At 46.6% G+C, this 19331-nt stretch overlaps 1 non-coding gene across 1 annotated transcript; it reads left to right on the forward strand.

The window, feature by feature from the left end:
* Positions 1 to 13628: 13628 nt before the first annotated feature.
* Positions 13629 to 13735, forward strand: Gm25869. Its single transcript, XR_003954844.1, has one exon. It is a non-coding gene; the product is annotated as a U6 spliceosomal RNA (small nuclear RNA).
* The last annotated feature ends 5596 nt before the right edge of the window (positions 13736 to 19331 follow it).

Below are 19331 nucleotides of genomic sequence, written 5' to 3' on the forward strand. Positions count from 1 at the left end.
GAGAGAGAGAGAGAGAGAGAGAGAGAGAGAGAGAAAGAGAGAGAATAGAGAAGAATGCTTTTGGATACTTGTAATAGCAAGTTTTTACTTTGATAATTCTCCTTATAAAGTTTTTTTTTCAGTTTTTTTTAATTAGGTATTTTCCTCATTTACATTTTCAATGCTATCCCAAAGGTCCCCTATACCCACCCCCCCAATCCCCTACCCACCCACTCCCCCTTTTTGGCCCTGGCGTTCCCCTGTACTGGGGCATATAAAGTTTGCAAGTCCAATGGGCCTCTCTTTGCAGTGATGGCCGACTAGGCCATCTTTTGATACATATGCAGCTAAAGACAAGAGCTCCCGGGTAGTGGTTAGTTCATATTGTTGTTCCACCTATAGGGTTGCAGTTCCCTATAGCTCCTTGGGTAATTTCTCTAGATCCTCCATTAGGGGCCGTGTGACCCATCCAATAGCTGACTTTGATCATCCACTTCTGTGTTTGCTAGGCCCCGGCATAGTCTCACAAGAGAGAGCTATAACTGGGTCCTTTCAGCGAAATCTTGCTAGTGTATGCAATGGTGTCAGCATTTGGAAGCTGATTATGGGATGGATCCCTGCATATGGCAGTCACTAGATGGTCCATCCTTGCGTCACAGCTCCAAATTTTGTCTCTGTAACTCCTTCTATGGGTGTTTTGTTCCCATTTCTAAGAAAGGGTAAAGTGTCCACACTTTGGTCTTCGTTCTTCTTAATAAAGTATTTTAAAAAGTATTTTTCAATATTCATGACATTCATTGCTGTCTGGAAGAGGCTCAGTCCAGCTAAGTTGTCCGGGAGAGACGTCCTCCCACCCAGGCTGTGCTGTGAGCTCCAGGTGCCCAGCTTTGTGAGTTGTCACCCGTGCCACACTGCATTAAAACATGTTAACATATGTCCAGACAAAGTAGAGTATGAAGAAAATTATCCTATGCTTTTTAATCTAGAAGATAGACTATAAGGGAAAACCTTTAGACTATAAGAAAAGCTTTGCTCTCTATTTGTCTATTTATATGTTTTTAAAAAATGTATTACTTCTGGAAGCAGAAACATTTTGATAGATAGTTTTCTGTTTTGATCAGACAGATGATAATGCTGTCTCTGATGAGCTGTCTAAGGCCTGACATGTGTTAGGACTGCAAACTGCACTTACTGACTTTCAAGCAAGGTTCTGGTCTCTGTTGAGATAGTAGGAAGTACCAGTGTGAGTTGTCCACAAAACTGCAGTGTTTATGCACATTCAGTATTTCTCAGCTTGATTGTTTTTGCCCTGGGAGGGAATTCCCTTTTATCCTCGGGGATAAGGTCACCCTGTTATGGCAGCCATTGCAGATGAAAATACCGTGTGACATAAAGATAAGAACAAGGTTGTGCGCAGCCCACTGTTCTGGTCAGATGTTTCTCGTTAGTACCCGAGTACGCACACGCTGCTGTCCTGCCTAGTACATGTAGGAGTTCAGTGGTGCCTCTGGCTCTGTGGATCAGGTGCTACAAGCACACCCTCTGCCACCGGGTCAGCACTGCCATCTCTGGAGCTGCTCATTGTAGCTTCTACAGAGCCAGCTGGACCCTGTGGCTGTGTTGGTTGGGGCTTGGAATCAGGTACAAAGATTTTTCTCCTTCTGGCTTTGACTCAACCATAGTCATGCCCAGGATCACACCTAGCTTCTCATTAGACCTGCTCTTTGGCTTTTTGTCCTAACAGTCTTTCCACTTGAGCTAACTTGAACCTACCAGACTGTAGTTGACAGGAGCCAGCCAAGGTGAAGAGACTGTAGTGGGCTAGGACTTTCTCTGTCCTTTCTCTTGAACCTCCCACCTCCACCCACTCCACCACCCCAACCAATCTTCCCACCATTTACATCTGCACATGCAAATAGACCCACAGGTCAGAAGCCTGCCAGTGTGACAATGGCATTGTGAATTCAGCCTAGTCAGGATAATGGTTATCTGTTTGCTTTCTCAGTATCCTTCTCAGAGAATCCCACAGTGTGAGGTCAAACAGGACAAACTGCTACATAGAACAGCTAAATGAAGCAGAAGACATTGAGGAGTCAGAAGGTGGCTGTGTGTCTGGTACGTCTACCCAGTGACATGGGCTTCTTGTAGGAACTTTAGGGCTCTTAGAAGTCAATAATGCTTCCATTACGACTGTGTTAAGTAGACATGATAAATGAGATGCTCGCCATCCTTAATTGAAGATGTAGATTTCTAAAACAAACCATCACCACCACCAGCAGCAGCAGCAGGAGCAGCAGCAGGAGCAGCAGCAGCAGCAGCAGGAGAAGGAGCAGCAGCAGCAGCAGCAGCAGGAGAAGGAGCAGCAGAAGCAGCAGCAGCAGCAGCAGCAGCAGCAGGAGAAGGAGCAGCAGCAGGAGCAGTAGCAACAGCAGTTCTTGGGAAATGAAAGCCTAGGCCCCACCTGCCCACTCACTCACCTGTCCCACCCTGCTACTCTGAGTCCTGCTACTCTGAGTGTATACTTAGCTCAGTCACCTAATTAGGTTAACAAGCATTTTAAATGGACTCAGCTTCTACTGCTTGAGATAAGATCAGATTTGAGATTTATAGAACTCAAACAGAAGCTCTGGGCTCAGGCTTGGCAGCCCTTCAAATATTTGTCTATCTTGTCGCTTGGAGGAAAGGATGAATTCAATCCATGTGCCCCTGCTCTCGTCCTGCCTACTTTCTTCTGACCCTTGGTGTTGGCTGTCCTTGCATTTTAATTTAATTGGCTCCTAGCCAGGCATGGTTAGAACAAACAAGATAGCAGTTCAGAATCCTTCCATGGCTGCCTGGATGCCTAAGAACAAGAATGATTTTTTTTTTTTAAAGTTCAACAAGGATTAGCTGGATATGGTGGTGTACCGAGGCAGAGGCAGAGGCAGAGGCAGAGGCAGAGGCAGAGGCAGAGGCAGAGGCAGAGGCAGAGGCAGAGGCAGAGGCAGAGGCAGAGGCAGAGGCAGAGGCAGAGGCAGAGGCAGAGGCAGAGGCAGAGGCAGAGGCAGAGGCAGAGGCAGAGGCAGAGGCAGAGGAGGCCTCTGTAGAGAGAACCTGAAACAACTGTTGACAGGAATGTGCACAGAACTGAAACTTTTTTTCCACTTAAACAGAACCAAAAGGGAACATGGGGGAAATGACTTTCTCAACAGATCAGTCAACATCATTCAGGCCTGTGTGCCAGCTCACATTAGCATAAAAACCCCAACAACAAGTACAACAGCAACACAGAGATCAAAGCAATCTGGGAAATAATAGTTGATATAAGGATCCAATGTGAGAGTCAGTTGTCTCTAAGGAGAAGAAGCACATTAAGGATGGAGATGGGGAATTGTGTCAACATTATAGGTGAAGAAAACTCGTGTAGGATAAAAGCATAAAACAAACCATCTTACCATTGAAATATGGTGCAAAGACTCACTCTAGGATTTGGTTTCAGACATAATATTAATATAGAAACACTTATGAACTTGTAAATATGACGACACATCAGAAATTCTGAAGTCAATGAAGACACTGTTTCTTTAACTTTTTCACCCTGGGTGAGGATTGAATTTTTATCTCCTAGATAACCACTATACTATATTGTTGTCTTTAAATCCTTTTATCTTTTAAACAATATTTGTTTTATTATTCATTATAATAGCTGTGTGCTATGCACACATGTGTGCAGTTCCTGAGGATGCCATAAGAAGGCATCAGATCCCCTGGAGCTGGGTTAACAGTGGTCGTGAGCTGCCTGAAGTGGGTGTTCTGAACGCGGGTCTTCTGAAATAGCAGCACGTGCACTTCACCACTGAGCGGTCTCTGCAGCTGCCCATCCTTTTCCTTTTCTGCTGTTTTAGTTACCCAGCCCTACATAACAAACTAGGTAAAAACTTAGTGCCCTAAAATCATCTATATGATCATAATTTGGCAGTTTGGGCCAGACTCAGAGCAGGCATGTTTGACCCTTGTACACTTACTGGGGTGGCCCATGAAGCCGGTGCAGGCTGCTGACTGGGCATTTGGGTGGGGCTGCTAGCCAGGAGTCTCTCCTGTCCTCCTGCGGACCTACTGTGTGGCTGCGTGAGCTTCCTCAGAGCATAGTGGCTGGGTTCTAAAAGAAACATAGTGGGAGCTGCCAGTTTTCTTAAAGGCGAGGCCCAGGATGGGAATAACATCATTTCTACTGTATTCTAGTGGCCAAAGAAACCACAGGCCCAGCCCAGACTCATGGATGTAGAGAAATAGACCCACCCTTCAGCTGGAGAAATGATCAAAAACTTATGAACATTCTGCTGCTACTTCTGTCCCTGCATAGTTCTTGTTGTAGAACAATTCTTAGTTTTACTTTCATTTCTTTTTCAAACTAAACTTGAGAATAGCATTACACTTGATTTTTTTTCCCCCAAGACCGGGTTTCTCTGTGAAGCTCTGGCTGTCATGAAACTCACTCTGTAGACCAGGCTGGCCTTGAACTCAGGCTGCCTCTGCTTCCCAGGCACTGAGATTAAAGGCGTGTACCACCACTGCCCAGTTTATTATTTACCAAAAATAGCACATAGTCTATATCTGTAAAATGAGTTCCATCCATCTACCTACCTTTTTTGTCATAACACATCCATAGAGGTGTCTAGGATGGTGTTTAACAAATATTAATTGTATTTCTAGATATAATATAGGATGAATTTTAATTTAATTTTTTACATTACAGTTTTGAAAATACTTACCTATTTGTTTTTTTTTAAATGGGTACCAAAGTGTGTGTGTGTGTGTGTGTGTGTGTGTGTGTGTGTGTGTGTGTGTGTGTGTAGGTCAGAGGGCAGTATTTAGAGGCCATTATCTCCTTCCATCACTGTGGGTCATGGAGATGGGACTCCGGGTTATCTGGCTTGGTGGGGGTGCCTTTACTATTTAGTTATGTCTCTGACTCAGGATGAAATTTTTAAAAGTTACTTTTAATACTTTTCGATTTTGCTTACATATCTTGTTTTGTTTTGTTTTGTTTTGTTTTGTTTTGTTTTGTTGATTTTTTGAGACAGGGTTTTTCTGCATAGCCCTGGCTGTCCTGGAACTCACTCTGTAGACCAGGCTTGCCTCTGCCTTCCAAGTGCTGGGACTAAAGGCGTGCGCTACCACACCTGGCTTGCTTACATATCTTACATGTAGCATTTCTAAGACCAATGAAGTCATTGATTTTTATTAAAAATTGGAAGGAAATTGTTGGAAAAAAATTGTCTCTGTAGAGAGCCAACACTCAGAAGTCAGTGGGTTGGAAGTGACCTGGGGAACTACTGAGTGCCACTTTATGATGTGAGGAAGAAGAGGAGACCCAAGCAGTGACTTGCACAGACTCCCTATTCAGTCCCTGGAAAAGGAAAGCCATCAGTTATTAGTAGTCAATGACTGGTCCATCATCTCTTCTCTGGAGTGTGGTAGGAGGACTTACTGAGTTCTATTGTCCTGCTGTTCTCAAAATGTAAAAGACTGAATTGGCCCTACCTTCTCTAGCACCTGGGAGCCCTAACTGTGTTCAAGACAGGAAGGACAGAACAATGGAATCATGAGCCTGGCTTCTGGGCACCTTAGCAAAGTGAGAAAGGTTTCTTCTGACCCTTTACGTTTAAGTTCCTTGCCTGGATGTCTCCCTTCTTCCTGACCTAACCAGAGAAGCCGCGTGTCTGTAACACAAGAGCCCTTTGACAAACAGAAGGATGTTTCCAGAGGAAGGACCCAAGAGTCCTCTTGAAAATGGAGTCTCTAAGGCGGCTGCTGTGCTCTGGAGAGAGAGCGATCAGCTCTGGAGGCTTTAAGTTGCCCTCCAGGTTGCAGATCGCCCCATCTCTTCCTAATCATAGAAAGAATTTCTTGTTGGATTTTTTTCAAGTGATTTTCTGGGAGTCATCAAAATGGCTGGGAGTCCTGCTGTAGTTAGGGAGGTCTGTCACAGGACTTTGTCAGTTGCTAGAACTCTGGAGGAGGAGGTCTCCTGGGTCTGGTCTGCCTGCCTTTGTGTGGTGACTTCTCCCTGACCTCTCTGTGTGTGATCTCTGCCAGACCCGCTAGCGCAGAGCTCCTTTTCAGTAACTCTTCCCTGACATTGTGCTGAGCCCACTGTTTCCCAGCATTCAGTGGCTCTCTGGTGACCTTAATGGGAAGGGAGCCAGCCTCCGGCAAATCTCTTTTTTTGACAATAGAGAAACATGACTGGGAAGCAGGCAATAAATACAGATCCAGGGCAGCAAAGATGGAAACCTGCTGTTTTGTCCAGCTGCATCAAGGCATAGAATCATGCAGGAATCTGTCTTGTCTGATTTGACCTGCTCATGTTCCTGCATGCATTCTTGCTTTCTCAGCTGCCAGCAGAGGGCTGGAGAGGTTTGTCTGTAATCCATCTAGCCCTTCCTGTCTCTTCAACATACCACAGATGACTTCAGGAGTTAACAAGCTGCCATTAAAGTCATGTCTCACTCAGGATATGTTTGAGGGTATGGCAAAGAAACACAACCAGGCAGGGTTTGAACTGTTTAGGAAACAATGTATCCTTTACTGACACTCCAGACTCTTTAATTGACTACATCCTATGTACCAGGTACTGTATTCAGTTCAGGGCAGCAGAGTAAGGGGGTGTGGAGATATTGCATGTAGGGAAGTCTCAGGGGTTCTGAATAGCTACAGTAAGGGATAACATATGGCTCCCATTGTTTTTGGGGGGAGAGTGAGAGAGAGAGAGAGAGAGAGAGAGAGAGAGAGAGAGAGAAGATAAAAATATGTTGGCTCATGCAGTTCGATTCTTAATGAAAAAGATGGAAAAGCAAACAATGTGCTCAAAGCTGGGTGCTGTGAAGACAGAATGTGGGAGCTGAATCAGCGAGGAGAATGGAGGCAGTGGAAGTTGAGGTCAGGTCAAGGAGGATTCTCTGAACAGGGGAAGCTGGGACTCAGGATGAATGGTGGTGAGCCCTCCAACCCCTGCAGTTAACAGTGGATGAAAGCAGACTCCAGACAGGGCCAGCAGGATATGCAAATGCTTGCAGGCACGAGGGAAATTATGAATACATTGTATTGATGGGAGAAGGAGCCAGCACTGTGTGTCTCTGTGTGTGTCCCCGCTAGCGTGCATGTGTAAAGTAGGGTGTCTAGGGAAACAGAAATGAAGTAAGATTGACATTTCTACCCTGGGCTTCAGGGGACACTGTGAATCCAGTAGGACTGGAAACCGCTCCAAGCACTCAGATCTTAGCTGACCCAAAGGAAAGTCTGCCCGCTATTTAAGGCAACACCCCATTTCCAGGACGCAGACCGCTCCCTGGAGAGATGCCCACTCACATCCGAGCTTACAGATCTCGCTGAAAAGCCCTTGCGTGGCTTTCACACAATCAAGATCTCTGTTTATAAAGAAGGAACCATCTTCAGGGCCCACAGACGGCTTCCCCATTTTCCACACCACCCTCTGGATTCAATTGCCCTTCTAACCTCATATTTTCCAAGAAACGCAACCCCTGGGAACCCTGGTTCTTTGGAGACCCATCTTGATGCTGTTTGGTCTCTTCATTCAGCTTTGAGTGGCAGAGACTCACATTGGGTCATTGGAAATGATTTGATTTGTGCCCAGCACGTGGGGGACAGGAAATCATAGAGCCCGCAGGGCAGGCAAGCAGCCAACCGTGGACCTCGGAAGAATGGAGGTGCTGACCTCCTCCCTGGACCGCAGCCGCCTCGCTGGAAGGAGTTTTAATTATACCCTCGACTTGTATTTGTCTTATAAAAGCACACCATGAATGAAATATTAAAAGGGCACATACTCTTTTCCAAAAGAATGAGTTTTCCTGCCAGAGTATTTTATTGTAACAATAATCCTGACGAAATCAATGTGACACCGGAGCCCCCACCAGGGGAAGCCGATGCAAGCTGAGCGTTTTGGTCTTAAAGATGCTCTCTTTGTTCAGGACAGACCACTTACATCCTACATGTATTGGCTTATTTGGCCTCCTGAGAGCCCCACCACGTTACACATAGGGAGACTGAGCATCGGGGGGATTTGTCCAGAGTCACAGCAAGTAAGTGTTCCAGAGATGAGAATTTAAACAAAGCCTTCTGATTTAAAGCACAGCGTACATTTTAAACGGAGTCCTTTCCCACCAAAGCAGCAGAGACCCACTGCGCAGGAAGTCTTTCTTTGCTAGTTAGCTTCTCAACTGATTGGGCGAGACCCAGCACCAAGAGGGGCAGTCTGTGTGATTTGAAGTTCACAGGTTTACATTTGAATCTCGCCTAAAACCCCTCCCTCAGAAACGCACAGAACAGTGTTTAAATAGAGATCGATGCACCCAAGTTCTTTCATACAAACTGTTTTCATGTGTATGTGTGTGTATTGTGTGAGTTCATGTGTACCAAGTGAGGTTCCATATGGGTGCTGGGAACTGAGCCCAGGTTCCCTGCAAGAGTAGCCAGTGTTCTTAACCTCTGAGCTGTCCCCAAGACTCTCAGTGTGCTGACATTTCATGATTGTGGACCTCAACTTATTTTTGTCTTGACCCTCAGATTTTATTTATTGATTATTACTTATTTGCTAAGCTAGGGATTGAACCCAGAACTTTGGCACACTAGGCAAGTGCTTCATTGGTAAACCACAACCTTAGTCTCTTTTAAGATAGTGGGGTTCCTATGTGGGTTGCGACCCCTTTGGGGTTGCATCTCAGATATTCTGCACACCAAATATTTACATTATGATTCATAACAGTAAACAATTTATTAATTGTTAAAAATAATTTTATGGCTGGGGGGTCACCATGACATAAGGAGGTGTGTTAAAGGGTCGCAGTGTTAGGAAGGTTGAGAATTGCAACTTTACCATAAGCTCTCTTCTGCCTCAGCCTTCCAAGTGCTGGGATTGCAGGTATGAGCCACCACAACCGACTTTAACGCCTGTTGTCAGTAGCGGAGGCCCATGGCCATCCTCAGTTGCAGCTGGTGTCCCCAAGTTTGGAGACCGACTCAATGACTCAGACATCTGCTTGGTGGGGTACATCGGGAAAAAGGATGGCCTGTTGGCGTCTTTCGTGCTTTTCTCTGTGCAACATGTGCTTCTCTGCCTTCACAGGATTTCCAGCGCCTTCCTGGAGACCAGCAGTAGAAGCCTGCCTGCTTCTCCCTGACTCCCTGCCCGTCCTGCTGTTCGCTTCCAGCGTTTTATGGACTTGACCATCTGCTGGCTTCCCTCTGTGTTCTCAGTCCTTGCATTGTTTGAAATGCGGAAGCGTCTCAGTAGGAAACTGATGGAAGCACAAGGCTTGTGGAATTGGTGCCAGTGACATCCAGGGCACACGAGGTATGTCTGTGTCCACCTACGTCAGTGGCTCTCAACCACTGGGTCACAACACCTTCGGGGTAGGGTTCCAATGACCTTTTCACAGGGGTGGCATATCAAACATTTACATCGTGTTTCATAACAGTAGCAAACTTACCGTTAGGATGTAGTCATGAAATAATTTTTTGGTTGGGTCACCACAACTTGAGGAACTGTGTTAAAGAGTTGCCACAGCAGGAAGGTTCTCTGCGGCCCTAAGTAATCCCAGGGATTCAGGGAGAGCATCCTTAGAGTCACTTGGCCAGGCTGGCTGGGAAGCAGACATTATTAATTGATTATTAGTGGCCTTCCATTATCTGCTGCCAACTGGCTTGGCTTCAAACACAGGTGGCTAAGCCCATGTGGGGCTGGCTCACTGTGAATGGCCAGAGTCGGGTTCTGCGTGCTTCTTGGCCGGTCTCAGAATGACTATGCTGCCTTGGGTACTTGGATGAGCTTAACTCCATCTTCTCTGCCACTCTCTTACTCTTCAGCCCATATTCACATGGTACTTCCTGTGGGACCCAGGGAGGCCTTTTTTACAGGATGCATTCACGCCTTTATCAGATGCTATCCCCTCTGAGTAGCCTGCTCATCGGTGAGGCCAGTTAACACTGCCTTCATCCTGTTCCAGTGCCTGACACCTACTTGGTGTCAGTCGGTGTCAGTCCTCTCTGGCAGAGCCTGTGTACGGTTTTACCAGGAATGGTGATGAGTTTCTCATGAGCTGCTCCACTCTGTAGCTTTTAGAGGCATCTCAGGGTCTTTATTAACTAACACTATTCTGTCCCACAGTCCTCTCAGGAACGAGTCAGCAGAAAGTAGACCAGGTAGACACAGTTGGGAGGCACTATTCCTTAGCAGTACGTCTGCTTCTCCTTCTTGCTCTCCCTGAGGTTCCTCTTGTGCGGTGGGGCAGTGGGTGTGGGGGAATAAAGGGAGTGGGAGAAAACCCGCTTCCTGCCAGAGTTCCGGTGCTCTGGGCAGGTGGACACGGAGGACTGCCATACGCTTTCCACGTGGCCCTGGGTGGGCGTCTGGCTGTGGGAAGCCACGGAATCCCAGCTCGCCCGGGGGTGGACAAGGCGCAGTCCTAGATAACAGGTTCTCAGTCTCCCAGCATCCCACACTGGATACCATAGAGGCGCTGAGAACAAATGGGGGCTCCGGGGGCGGCTCATAAGCCCCAGGGCCGAAGGGAGGAAAGGGCAGGGGGAGAGTCCTTGGTCTGGTCCATGGCTGGAGCCCAGGAAGGCTTTCCCACATGAGGTTAGACGCGGCTCATTAGGTGAAAGCCTATCCCATCGTTCAAGCATGGCAGGCCTTGATGAACAGAGACAGTCTATGGCTTTAGAGTTTTATTGTAGAAAGGCAGGGGGAAAGAGAGAAGGTAAAAGAGAGAGAGACTGGCCATGGCACATGAAGAGAGGGGGGAAGGGAGAGAGAGAGAGAGAGGGAGGGCTAGAGAAGAGAGTAAAAAAGGTGAAAGCTTTAAGAGAGCGAGGAGTGGTTAAGCAGCCCCTTTTATAGGCTGGGCTATCAGGTAACTGTGGGGAGGAGCATACCTGGCTAGAATGCCAGGAGCTTGGGACATTGAGTGACTGATAGTCACACACCTCTCCTGAGGGGGCTGTGAGGGTGGTCAGGAGCCAGGGGTCCAGGAGACATTGTCAAACACCTTCCATCCCATGTAGGTGGAATCACCACCCATCGGTTCTCCCGGGGTTCAAGACCTATGCTCGACTGGAGACCAGGCTGTCTGTGCGCAGCCCACTGCCCTACACTCTTGGGGTAGGTTTGTTTTCTCAGTGCTGTGTGATGGGCCCAGGTCACCTGGCTCTGCTAGTTTTGGTCCTTTTGTGTGTGGTGAGCAATGCTGGGCCTAAGTACTCTAGTGCTAGGTTTGAACCCAAAGGAAGGTGATGACGACTCTGTGCACACAGAAGCTGAGCAACTTGATTTCATGGCTCTGGGGACTGGAAAATGAATGGTTGGTGCTCTCAGCCCTGGGATTCCCTCTAAAGAGATGGGCCCGCATGCAGGATGGGAGTAGGTTCTTTGTGGATATGCTGGGAGAGGCTGTGTTCTCACAGGGCTCCGTGATCTGCTGGTTTTCAAAGGACTGGGATTGGACCTAACGGAATGTCACTGGATATCCTCAAAGGAGCGTGCCAAGAGCCTTTCCTTGGATAACTTAGAGAGAGGCCACAGAACAACCCTGAAGCGCCTCAACTGGTTACAGATGAGTGCATCTTCATCATGGGTTTGTGTGCCAGCATGTAGGAACTCAGAGCCGCTGTGTGCAAGGAAAGAGCCAGGTGGGAAGTTACTGTGTATGGTTCCACGTTGTGACCTTTCTGAAACAAACAAACAAACAAACAAACAAACAAAATTTGGGTGTATAGGGGGAGGGGCAGATCAGTGTTTGCCTGGGGTTGGGGGTAGAGTGGGTATGAAGTAAGCCCTGGCACACTTGGCTCCTTGAAGTACCCACACCACTCTAGAACTGGATGGTGGTGATGGTTGAATAACCACACAAACTCAAAGTCATCAAGCTAAGTCCTACAATAGAGAACTGTACCATATGTAAACTATATATCAATGAAACTGCTGGGTGTGTGCGTGTAAGGACAGACAAAAGAGATTACTGTTGTATTTTCCATTCACTTTAGGGAAATGGGTGAGAAAGGGCAGCCAGCGCTCCTTAGCTCTCCGTGCACCTAAATTTTAGGGGTGTTGGGGAGGGAGATGGCACAGAAGCCTCCTTTGGCTAAAAGAGGAAGCAGGAAAGGGAGAGGAACATGTTAGGCTCTCCTGAAGCTGCCTCCCCCACACCTAGCTTGCCACCGGCAGCCTCTTCACCGTCTCTTTTAGCTCTGACTTCAGTCATCCCAGCACGGCGCACAAAGACCAAAACTATCAGAGTGAGCAAGTGAACTCCAGACATGTAAAAGTCCACGTGCTTCCTTATGAGACCGCCCAGGAGGGGCTCCGAGAACACAGTGCGGGGTTCCAAATGAGGTTGGCCGGCTCTGCTGACCAGTGTGGATGGGAGAGTCCCTACTCCAGACTTGGACCAGGGCCATGGAGCTTAAGCGCAGTAGGCGCCTGCAGAGCAGTAAAGGCGATGCAGAGAACACTCTCACCACGCAGGGGACACCGGCTATATTCTCACGTGTTCATCTTAATCCACACCAAGCCCACATCAGACTCCATTCGTACCTCCAGGAAGTTGAGGCAGGGCGGTGAGCTCAGCAGTGATAGAGATGGGGACCCAAACTCACGACAGTCCTGCTGCCTCAGCCTCCTGAGTGTGGGGTGCAGCTGTGAGCTGCTATGCCCGACTGAAGCCAATCTTTTTCTCTTAAGTGAATTGTATGCAATATGCAGTTGTTCCTTGCTATACTTGGGTTTGCCTCAGGATCCCTGAAGATGTCCAAAGCCACAGATACTCAAAGCCTTGTTAAAATCCTGTGATGTTTGCACATAACTCTCAAACATCCTCCTGAATATTTGTATTTACTCGTTTAGCTAGGACCTACCTATGTAGTCCAGTCTGGCATTAAAATCCTTTCAATCCTTCCTGCTCTAAGATTACAGCTGTGAGACACTATGTCTGGCCCTTCTGAGTGCTCTCAGTCGCCTCTACATTGTTCATAAGACCCAGTGTGTTGGGAGTAATGACAAGGAAAATGTCTGCACTTTTTTTTTTTAATTTGTATTTTTTTCATCAGTATCGATTAACTTCGGGATATGAAGTCTGCAGATACAGAGGTCAATGCAGTGTGTGTGTGTGTGTGTGTGTGTGTGTATGTGTGTGTGTTGGGTATGTATGCATATGTGGCACATATGGTAGAAGTACACTACTATACTATATCTCTATACAAAGCTTTATAAGGTATGAAGACTGTGTATATGCTGCTGTGTGTGTGTGTCAGTCGTGCACTTGGCTCTGTTTTAAGCCCCTTACATTGAATTTTCACCACATCCTCACCTACTCCAGGCTGCCGGGCACTCACTGTGTAGTAAGTTTGCTGAGGAGAACCTTGAACTTCCAATTCTCTGGTCTCCTCCTCTTGAGTGCTAGGATTACAGGCGTGCACACCATGGCTGGTTTCTGCACGTCGGAGATTGAACCTAGAGCTTTGTGTGTGCTAGGCAAGCACTCTACCAACTGAACTACATCTCCAGCCAGAAGGAGCTGTCTTTTGAGAGATGAGGAAATTGTGATGCAGAGAGATGAGATGAAGTTTGGATGAATTAAGAAAATAAAAATCCTGTGCTCGCTTCGGCAGCACATATACTAAAATTGGAACGATACAGAGAAGATTAGCATGGCCCCTGCGCAAGGATGACACGCAAATTCGTGAAGCGTTCCATATTTTTTGATCTTCGACAAGGGAGCCAAAACCATCCAGTGGAAGAAAGACAGCATTTTCAACAATTGGTGCTGGCACAACTGGTTGTTATCATGTAGAAGAATGCGAATCGATCCATACTTATCTCCTTGTACTAAGGTCAAATCTAAGTGGATCAAGGAACTTCACATAAAACCAGAGACACTGAAACTTATAGAGGAGAAAGTGGGGAAAAGCCTTGAAGATATGGGCACAGGGGAAAAATTCCTGAACAGAACAGCAATGGCTTGTACTGTAAGATTGAGAATTGACAAATGGGACCTAATGAAACTCCAAAGTTTCTGCAAGGCAAAAGACACTGTCTATAAGACAAAAAGACCACCAACAGACTGGGAAAGGATCTTTACCTATCCTAAATCAGATAGGGGACTAATATCCAACATATATAAAGAACTCAAGAAGGTGGACCTCAGAAAATCAAATAACCCCCTTAAAAAATGGGGCTCAGAACTGAACAAAGAATTCTCACCTGAGGAATACCGAATGGCAGAGAAGCACCTGAAAAAATGTTCAACATCCTTAATCATCAGGGAAATGCAAATCAAAACAACCCTGAGATTCCACCTCACACCAGTGAGAATGGCTAAGATCAAAAATTCAGGTGACAGCAGATGCTGGCGAGGATGTGGAGAAAGAGGAACACTCCTCCATTGTTGGTGGGATTGCAGGCTTGTACAACCACTCTGGAAATCAGTCTGGCGGTTCCTCAGAAAATTGGACATAGTACTACCGGAGGATCCAGCAATACCTCTCCTGGGCATATATCCAGAAGAAGCCCCAACTGGTAAGAAGGACACATGCTCCACTATGTTCATAGCAGCCTTATTTATAATAGCCAGAAACTGGAAAGAACCCAGATGCCCCTCAACAGAGGAATGGATACAGAAAATGTGGTACATCTACACAATGGAGTACTACTCAGCTATTAAAAAGAATGAATTTATGAAATTCCTAGCCAAATGGATGGACCTGGAGAGCATCATCCTGAGTGAGGTAACACAATCACAAAGGAACTCACACAATATGTACTCACTGATAAGTGGATACTAGCCCAAAACCTAGGATACCCACGATATAAGATACAATTTCCTAAACACATGAAACTCAAGAAAAATGAAGACTGAAGTGTGGACACTATGCCCCTCCTTAGAAGTGGGAACAAAACACCCATGGAAGGAGTTACAGAAACAAAGTATGGAGCTGAGATGAAAGGATGGACCATGTAGAGACTGCCATATCCAGGGATCCACCCCATAATCAGCTTCCAAATGCTGACACCATTGCATACACTAGCAAGATTTTACTGAAAGGACCCAGATGTAGCTGTCTCTTGTGAGACTATGCCGGGGCCTAGCAAACACAGAAGTGGATGCTCACAGTCAGCTAATGGATGGATCACAGGGCTCCCAATGGAGGAGCTAGAGAAAGTACCCAAGGAGCTAAAGGGATCTTCAACCCTATAGGTGGAACAACATTATGAACTAACCAGTACCCCTGAGCTCTTGACTCTAGCTGCATATGTATCAAAAGATGGCCTAGTCGGCCATCACTGGAAAGAGAGGCCCATTGGACACGCAGACTTTGTGTGCCCCGGTACAGGGGAACGCCAGGGCCAAAGGGGGGGAGTGGGTGGGTAGGGGAGTGGGGGTGGGTGGGTAAGGGGGACTTTTGGTATAGCATTGGAAATGTAAATGAGCTAAATACCTAATAAAAAATGGAAAAAAAAAAAAAAAAAAAAAAAGAAAATAAAAATCCCTCGCCAGTTCACAAAATGTCCACATGGTGGCGCTAGATGGGAACCCGGTTGTCCGTCTACTGTGCTTTCCTGCCTCTGGGCCCAGCTGTCTGCTGGGCTTTGACTGCTGGGTACCAGATGCATTAGGGTCCTAGTTTCTCAGGCTGTGGCACCTGTGTGAGTCCCTGTTAGACCCTCACTTCCTGCCTCTCTTGAGGCTTTCTCCCTTTCTCCTCCCTTCAGACTCCCAAAGCCTTCCTGCTTCTCACTCCCAGGCTGGGCTTCTGCCTCTGAGGCTGCCAGCCCACTGCTCCAGCCAGGAGGAGCTAGAGGAGCATATGGGCTTCGTGGGTCTTTGGATTTCTGAAGTGATATGAATATTGATTTACTACCTTCTCTATATATTGAAAAATAGTCTTCTAAAAACTTTATGGGTGTGTTTCTATGGACCCTTTCCAACTTCAGAAAGCACTGTAATACAATGAAATTTTCTGCCCATATTGTTTCATTTCAAAGTGACATTGAATCAGGCCTGAGTAAATATTTATGATTTCTCTTGAAAGGTGGCAGACTCATGACATGGTAATTAATTTTACTGTAGGCTGAATTCAAAATGGCTTTGGTAATATACGAGTAGGTATGTAAAATGTTTATGGTGCTTTTGAAAGCAAGCCAGGGGCTTTAAATGAATCCTCAGTCAGACAACGAAGGAGGAGCAGGATTGCAATTCTAAGTTTGCTGATAGAATTTCTGTGGGAAACTAGGATTTTTAAAGATTGATATTCATTGCACAATCGCACACATCATATATTTTATGTACTGTTGAAGTATTTGGAAACTTCAAATATACTTACTTTTTAAGAAATGCATGCTTCAAGCAATGTTAAAAAAGAAAGGCTAAATTTAGAAAATTGGTGTTGGTTTAGGGCAGAAGCTGAAAGGAACAGAATATTTCCTAGCTTGCAAAGGGCTCTTATCTGAAGTCTCCAGTTGAGGGATATGTCTTTCTCCACCCCTCCACTTGATTATCATCAGGATCTACACTTTCTGCTTTAAAAACGAATTCAGGGACTGAAGACGTAGCTCAGTTGGAGTGTTTAACCAGCATGCCCGAGGCTCTGAGTTTGAGCCCCAGCACAGCATAAAGTCTAGTGTGGGGTAGATCTGCACTCTCAGGTTCAGGAGGTGGAGCCAGAAGGACCAGAAGTTCCAGGTCATCGTTGATGCCTGGCATTTTTAAGGTCCTTGTCTCAAACAAACAAAACAAACATATCTAGCTATACCCTGGCGGTCCACACCTAAGCTCCACTGCTCTGGCAGCTAAGAGAGGGATGTCTTGAAGAGTTGGAGGCCAGTCTGTGCTACAGAGTGAGTTCCCCAGCAGCCAGAACTACTGAGCAAGGCTTTACCTAAGGCAAACAAACTGTCTTAGTTAGGGTTTTACTGCTGTGAACAGACACCATGACCAAGACAAGTCTTATAAAACACAACATTTAATTGGGGCTGGCTTACAGGTTCAGAGGTTCAGTCCATTATCATCAAGGTGGGAGCATGGCAGTATCCAGGCAGACATGGCACAGGAGGAGCTGAGAGTTCTATGTCTTCATCCAAAGGCTGCTAGTGGAAGACTGACTTCCAGGCAACTAGGGTGAGGATCTTATACCCACACCCACAGTGACACACCCATTCCAACCAGGTCACACCTATTCCAACAAGGCCACACCTTCAGATGGTGCCACTCCCTGGTCCAAGGATATATAAACCATCACACAAACTAACTGGTTACCTCTCACCACTTTGTCCGCGATGCGTGTGTGTCCTCAGCCTGTCTCCCCTGCATTCCTGGAACAGTCATTTCCTAAGATCCCTGCTCCCAGTCATCACCTCTCCCCTCCTGGGTCTCTCAGAATCACATCATCCTTCTTTCCCCGTGGATTCTCCTCTCACTCAGACCGCAACCCTCCTATGTGGAGCCAACAGGTCCTGCCTGATTGGGCTCAGACATTGTCTCCGCTGCAATGTCTGCAGCTCACTCCTTCCTGCCTCAGGCTCCCTTTTGTCTCAAGCCTTCACACATGCTGTTCACTGAGTTTATCTATTCCTCTTTTGTCACCTGCCAGTCTAGATCCATCTCCTTTGTGCACGTGTCACCTGCAACAAAACCCCAACTGACCACTGTCTATACATCTGTGGCCACTGCCTCTAAGCTCCCAATCTCTTGTCTCTTTTGACTTTTTTTTCTTTAGCACTTATATGTTCATGCAACACTGTATATTTTCTTTACAATTTTATTTAGAATGTGAACTCTTATAAGTGAGTTGTACATTTTGTTTACTATATCTTTAGCACTTACAAAGCAATGCTAGGCATATCAGAGGCAAAGAAGACATGGCTATGGGATATATGTATGCATGTATGGTTGGATGTATAGGTGGACATTTCATGGAGGAAATGAATAGCTTCATATATAAGTGGGTGGGTGGATGGATGGGTGGGCATATGGTTATATGCATGTATTGGTGGGTAGATGGACTGGAAGTGGTTGAAAAAAACAAAGGGGGGGTCTTCACTCCTGATGAATGAGAAACAGAGATCTGAGAGAGGAGCCAAGCCAGTAGTAGAGGGCCCACAATGTACTTTTTGTTGTGTGTGTGGGGTTGTTTAAGTTTTTGTCTTATTTAATGTATGTATACATGGATGTGAATGCATGCACACATGTATAAAGGCCAGAAGAGGGTGTCGGATCTCTCGGACCTGGAGTTACAGGCATTGGTGAGTTGCCTGACGTGGGCGCTGGGATCTGACCTCTGGTCCTCTTGATTGGACAGCAAGCACAGTTGCAGCTGAGCCCTCTCTCCAGCTCTCCGGGTTTGTGTCTTGGAGACAGTTTTCACTCTGTAACGTCAAATTGGCCTGGGACTCATTGTGTAGTTCAGGCTAGCCTCACTCACAGCCTCCTCCTGTCTCAGTTACCCAAGTGCTGGGTCACAGTCGTGAACTGTGATTTCTAGCTGTTTTGTTATTGAATGATTTGCAGGTTTTCCAGCTGGAGAAAGTGTTTTGTTTAGTCAGAGACTTCCCTCACTGTACTCCCAGGATGTCTCTCTGTTCCCAGATCTGGGGTGCTGACACCTGGTGTCACTCAGGGGCACTGCTACTGTGAGGAGCAAACAGGCTGGGATGTCAGCTTGTTGGTCTTGTGGATGCTGGGTCGATCCTGCATCCTTTCACGGGGACAATGGGGAGCCGTGCAAGAATCTAGAGAGGAGAGGAGTCAGACAGGGGAGAGGTGGAGCTTCATGGCTATCAGTCTCCAGTGCTGACACCCATCCCCGGTGCCTCTCGGTTTTGTTCTATACACCAGGTAAATGGGTACAACCACCTCCTTTGCAGTTATTTGAACTTGGGCTGTGGGATCTTAAGTAAGCTGGTTTTTTTTTTTTTTTTTAATCTAACATTCAAAAATGTCCTCTTTTAGGTGAGTTTGAGCTGAGACCTGAAAGACAGGCAAGAAAACCATGGTTCTCAAGCCAGGGGAGGACTGGGATGTAGCTCAGTTGGCAGAGTGCTTCTGGGCTCAATCTTCAGTACCACAGAGAGCAGGTGTCACGGTGTCACACACATGGGAAGTGGAGGCAGGAAGATCAGAAGTGTAACGTGACCCTTGGTGCACAGTGGTTTGAAGCCAGCCTTAGATATAAGACCCTGTCTTAAGAACAATTCCTTAAATTGTAAAGGCAGGAGAAGGGCGCCTGCAAGATATTTTTGTGTTATGGCCACAAGAACCTGATGGTGTAAGCTCAGGGAGAGGAGATTTATCTTGGCCCCT

Source organism: Mus musculus, chromosome 3, assembly GCF_000001635.26.
Source record: "Mus musculus strain C57BL/6J chromosome 3, GRCm38.p6 C57BL/6J".
NCBI classification, from domain to species: domain Eukaryota; kingdom Metazoa; phylum Chordata; class Mammalia; order Rodentia; family Muridae; genus Mus; species Mus musculus.